The sequence below is a fragment of the Protopterus annectens genome, chromosome 2.part2, assembly GCF_019279795.1.
Source record: "Protopterus annectens isolate FY-2018-M chromosome 2.part2, PAN1.0, whole genome shotgun sequence".
Classification (NCBI taxonomy): Eukaryota; Metazoa; Chordata; order Ceratodontiformes; family Protopteridae; genus Protopterus; species Protopterus annectens.
Genome location: NC_056730.1, coordinates 214,070,023 through 214,075,766, shown reverse-complemented (window position 1 = coordinate 214,075,766; position 5,744 = coordinate 214,070,023). Strand labels below are relative to the sequence as shown.

At 37.6% G+C, this 5,744-nt stretch overlaps 1 protein-coding gene across 1 annotated transcript in view; it reads left to right on the top strand.

The window, feature by feature from the left end:
• LOC122795599 (plasma kallikrein-like) overlaps nucleotides 1–4,982 on the top strand; it is a 675,844-nt gene extending 670,862 nt beyond the window's left edge. Inside the window, exon 8 of the mRNA XM_044063862.1 lies at nucleotides 4,699–4,982. The gene's annotated coding sequence lies outside the window, so the exon portion shown is untranslated. The remainder of the gene's footprint in view (nucleotides 1–4,698) is intronic.
• Nucleotides 4,983–5,744: the final 762 nt, after the last annotated feature.

Here is a 5,744-nt window from a genome sequence, read left to right as displayed (position 1 = left end):
TGGTTTCCACTTTTATAAGGGTATATGGTAATGTTTACAGGGGCCGTTTTTGAAAATTCTTAGCTAACAGCAAACCTGCTTAGCAATGGTTAAACTTCCATTTATAAGTATATGTATGTTGACAGTGCATGTTTATGCTAAGCTGTCATGGCTTAGTGGTTCAGTACTTTGATTATGGTGCATAGTGTCCTGGGTTCGAGTCTTGTCATTGCTTTTTATTTTACTACTGTCCAGACAGGCTAGGGGGTGTGGCTGTGTTTAGGTGACTTTGCTCAACTTTGCTCTACGTTGCTCTACGTTGCTTTACGTTGCACGACGGTGCGCTGGTTAGCACGGTGCGCAGCTCCGCGCAAGCCTATTGCACTAGGTAAAGTGCTGGTTAGCTATGGGCAACTATATTGCTCTAGGTAAAGTGCTGCTAAGCCATGGTCAACTATATTGCACTGGGTACAATGCTGCTTAGCTATGGGCAATTATATGTCAATATCCTTAATGCTGCTTATCTTCTTATATATATATATATATATACATTTTGTTCACTAATACATAGGCCATTTCAATGCTTTTTACTAAAATTTCATTCATATATGTCAGGAATTATTTTATATACTAATTTAAAACATAAACTAGAAAGGGGAGTGATGGGACTAGAACCGGGAATGCCTCCTCTTTGTGCAATGGCTCTACCACTACGGTATTGCTATTTGGCTTAATTTGCATAAACATTTCTTATTATGCTCTTCGATGTCGAAATTGCTAACTGTAGCTAAGCAATGGTCACACCCGTGCAAACATGAGCAAATACGGGCGGCTATATCGGGAATTATAAAAAAAAAGTTACATTTTACAATTACAAAGGGGTTTAGTATGTGGGGATGTGTAGTGTTTGCTATGTGTACATTTCAACGGACGCGCTCATTGCACTTGTCATTTTCACATTTATATGGTTGCAGGGGTGTGGATATTTGGACTGCTCGGCAGTCCGACATGCCCCCTGCAGTCCATGTTAGCCTTCCAGTTGAGTCAGCGCTCCCTCATGAATATGCATGGCGCACTGACGTCATAGTCTTAGACGGCAGTCTCTGAGTAAGACTTGGTTAGTCTTACACTGAGGATTACTGAATCCCCCCAGCATCTTATAAAATCCTAAAATAAGTCTTATCATCCACTCTTATTGTATTCTTTCAGCTTTTCCCAGTTAGGGGTTGCCACAGCGGAACTCCGGTCCGCTAATGATTGGCAGTAGATTTTTACGTACTGGCTTGCTGGGCCTAACGCACAACCTTCAATGAAGGAACGCCCATTCACACATGTCGCTACACAGAAGATGGTCTAACTGAGAATCGAACGGGCAACGTCTAACTGTGAGGCGACAATGCTACCGCAGCACCACCACCGCAGTACTCTTATCATCCACTCTTATTACTTATTGTAATATAATATTATAAAACATAACAAGACAGAATTAGAACCCTTGTCTACTAGATGTAATCATAATACATCTAGAGTTTGTTATGCATTTTGTTTTATGTAATGCTTTAGCAAACCTTTTAAACAAGTACAAAACATGACACCTATTTAAAATCAAGTACAGTTTTAAAAGTTGTATAATAACTTTCAAGTACATTGACACAAAAATATACAGATACTAATGGAATCATGATATGTGGCTGCAGTTCCAGGAGCTTAAACCTCTTCATCGAATCACTGAATATCATTCACTGAACGCCATTGTGGCTGTAACCCATGCTGTTTGCAAGGCAGCGTAATTTTGGTTCACAAATTAGTGTGTGTGTCTTTAAGATGTGTGGTCACTAGGCCAGCCACAACAACTGTGTTCAAAACAGCACAACAAAGGAGCATCATCATTATTCAGTCCTGGACAGTGGCAGAAATTACAGTTCCAGCATGAAATATCCGTGGGCAGCTGCATAAAGTACATATGAGGTCACTGCTATACCAGGCTGCACAATCCAATCCCACTATTTGTAAAACAGTCTTTTTCATCATCTGCAGCTCCCACACTTTCAAATAATTAGCCCCCACATTATCTGAAAAACATTGTCATAGGCTGGGATGCCATACACAGAATTTTGTACTGTACAGTTCCTATTTGCCCTTCATTAATGCCACAATGTGGACCAATGCTTGGTGATAGTTTTAGCATGTACACTCCATGCATGTGTTGATGAGAATGATGCATGGCTGCTTGCTAGTTTCAATGAGTTAGGCATAGCCATATTAGCTGTGACTAAATGAGAGGATACCGTAAGTCAGGATTCTGATCTAACATGCATAAAACACACAAGTAAGATACTTTTTTGCAGCCAGGGAGTCAACATAAATACCCACTTAATCACAATTTCATAAAACTCAGTTTAATTTTTGGTTCTGTATCATATCTCTCAACTGCCCAGATTTTCGCAGAATGTCCAGATTTTTGCTTCACATTTTTGTTTTTTTCTTTATAAAATTTGTGTTTTTTCTGGATTTTGTGGCAAATCAGTGTGAACTGAATTCACTAAATAATTAGAGGCATTTAAGTGGGTGGCACAGTGGTGCAGTGGTTAGTTGCCTCACAGCAAGAGGTTCTCTGGTTCAATTCTCAGCTGGCGTGTCTTCTGAGAGGAGTCTGCATGCCCACCAAGTGTTTGTGTGGGTTTTCTCTGTGTGCTCTAGTTTCTTCATACTTCCCAAAGACATTCTGCAGGTGGATTGGATACTCTAAATTGGCTCTAGGTGTGGAGGTATGTCAGCTTGACACTGTAAACTCTACTACCAATCATTCTACAGACCACTGATCTGCTGTGGTGACCTTGAACAGGGAGCAGCTGAAAGGTGATGATGAATGACAGGAAGCTGAGTTTCAGACTTCATATCCATCAGAAAAATACATGGTAACACAAGAGCTTTTATTCTAGCAACCTCCTAAGCTTATAACAGCAGTACTTCAAAAATTGTCCCTATTTTGGGGCGTTGCCCCCCCCCCCCATTATTTTTGGCTTTGTCCACATTTTGTTGTGCTAAGAGGTTGACAGCTATGTTCTGTATGCCTCTACAATTCATAACGGAATATTGAGTCATCGGCTAAAACTTTTGATTTACTTATTTATTAAGGTCATTTATGCCTTTTATATAGATCCCACCTGAACATGCAGGTTATCATATGCCTGTCTGTCCTAATGTATGTGCCCCTTGAAGAATGTGTATGCAGAATAATAACCAAAAATTAGAACTGATTCCGGAATAATTGACTGTTATTAGATCATGAAGGAGTCCAGTAAAGCTGTATATTGTCACCTTACTTATAAAATGTATATGCTGAATATATCATTCAACTGCTAGATACTGAAATTAAAACTGCTGCGAGAAATATTAGTAACCCCTGATATGCAGGTGATATCATATTAATGGTTGAAAATGAGGGAGAGTTGAAACGCTTGGTAATGAATGTGAAAGAAAGTGAAAAGGCTAATGTAGCTCATCATTAAAAAAAAAACAGTTCCAAAATCTAGCCCTATAAATTCTTATTAAATAGACAAGAAAAATGAAGGCAGTGATAGACTGTTTTCCTGAACTAAAAAATCTTTGTGGATAGTAGTTATAGCCAGAAGGTTAAAAGATGCTTAACTTTTGGAATGAAAGCTATGTCAAATTTGGAAGAGGAAAGGAATCAAATTGTCAGCAAAGGTGCAAAGAGGCAAAACTGTGTTTTTTCCAGTAGTAGTAGCATTTGGTTGTGAGAGTTTAAGTTTACGCATGACTGTGCCATTAAACTATTGTTTTTGAAGTGTGGATTACAGCTGTAAATATTATCTATGCATTTTAATGTTAGTCTGTCAGACATTTCATATGTGATTGCACTATAGAATGTAAACGTGTTTTTGCTCAGTAGCTGTTCTTAAAAGTTTATTTTATGAGTATGAACTTAACTTGACTTTTCCAGTACATTTAGATTTTACTGAAAGTTCAGTGCAATATGAACAATTAATCAAAACAAAGGTTTTAAATAAATCATGGTCATAGGGGACTATTGAAAGTATTTTGTCTTTTCAATAAGACAAATGTGACTTCCAAAGCACACCAGAACAAAGTATTTACTTTTTTAAGCTGCTATGATTTTGGAGTAGATTGTATACACTATGAAACTGGAGGACATTGTATTCATATGGTGTTTTTTGCTCACTTAAAAAATAGAGCTTTCAGCAGACTCTCTCCACTTGACTGAAGTAAAAGCAGCTGAGAAGAAAATCAATAAGTCTTCCCATTAAATCCATTTGTCACTATCAGTTACCTATTTGGGATTCATAAACAGTAACTGCTCTCCCCATGTAGGCAGGTGCCGCTTGCACTGACAATTACCTCTCTAGGATTTATAAACAGTAACCCCTCTCCCCATGTAGGCAGGTGCCATTTGCACTGTCAGACTAAATCTACACCTTCCTGTAGATTTCTTTCAATAGTGAACAGATTTGTTGAGGAGGAGCCAATAAGAAATTCCTTGGCTAATTTTACTTTGTCAACTGTAGTAATTATTTTGTAGATATATTAGTTTTGGCCTACTGTTTTAAATTAGTTCTGGCCTACTGTTTTAAATTCAGAGAAACTTAGTTTAATTGCCCCTATCTTGAACAAGTTCCAATTTTTATGATTTGTTCGTCAGACATTTAATGTTACTGTTTTTCTTTCCTTCCTTAGGATATAAATCATGATTAAACAAAAGTCAACACCATCAGATGAAGAGTAACAGCTGAATAAAATATGAATTATTTCAAGTTATGCATGACTTTCCTGTTTTGTGCTGAATGTTATCACCTTTTGATTGCATGCAAAAAAACATAAATATAACCTTACCTTAGTTTTGTTACCATACATAGAGTAATTTATCTGACTACATGAAAACTGTGTCTTTCTCAAAATAGTTTTGATCTGCATGCTGCAAAGAAAAAAAAAATAAATAAAAAGAGAGAACATTTTCACTACTGCTTTTCCTGTTGTTTTTATTCTCTGAATGATAAAGTATAGTGCCTTGTGCAAATGCCTCTTCATCAGGAGCAACCAAAGAGTATTGTTCGGGAATTTTATTTGTTCAGAGCCCCACAGAAGGCACATGGAATATGAGGAATCAAAAACAAGGAATAAGGATGAAATTAACTAGCTGTTCATAGTATTTATACTCTAAGCTATACTGACAAACCAGCATGTCTGTGATTCTAATAGTGTATTAGTTCTGGTTAAAGCACTTGGGCTTCAGGCCAGTTATTTTTTATTAAGAAGGTTTGTGGTCTGCACTCTTGTAGGAGGAGAGGCTAGATTCTGCCCTTCTGAGTTGGGAATTTCTGGTTAAAGGCTTATTGTGCCTGCTTATTTGAATTGCTTCTTTCTGAAATTGGTGCAGCTTGTTTGGTGTAGCATAGACTAGATTCAGACATCCTGAATCTAGCTTTGTTTGTATAACTTGAGCACTAATAACTTGAAACCTAAAACTATGGTCTGCGGTGTTACTACAAACATGCTTAGAAAGGGCACTTCTCAGTGATTTATTATTGATATCATACACATGTTCTCTAACCCTGTCCTTCAACCTCCTGTCAGTTTTGCCCACATAAAATGCTGGGCACATAGTACAGGTGGCAAGGTAAACAAGGTGTCGAGTAACGCAACTAGCATGTACCTTAAAGACAAATTCTCGAGCAGTAACCGGGTGTATAAACTTATTGGAACTATCGATGTATTTACAAAAA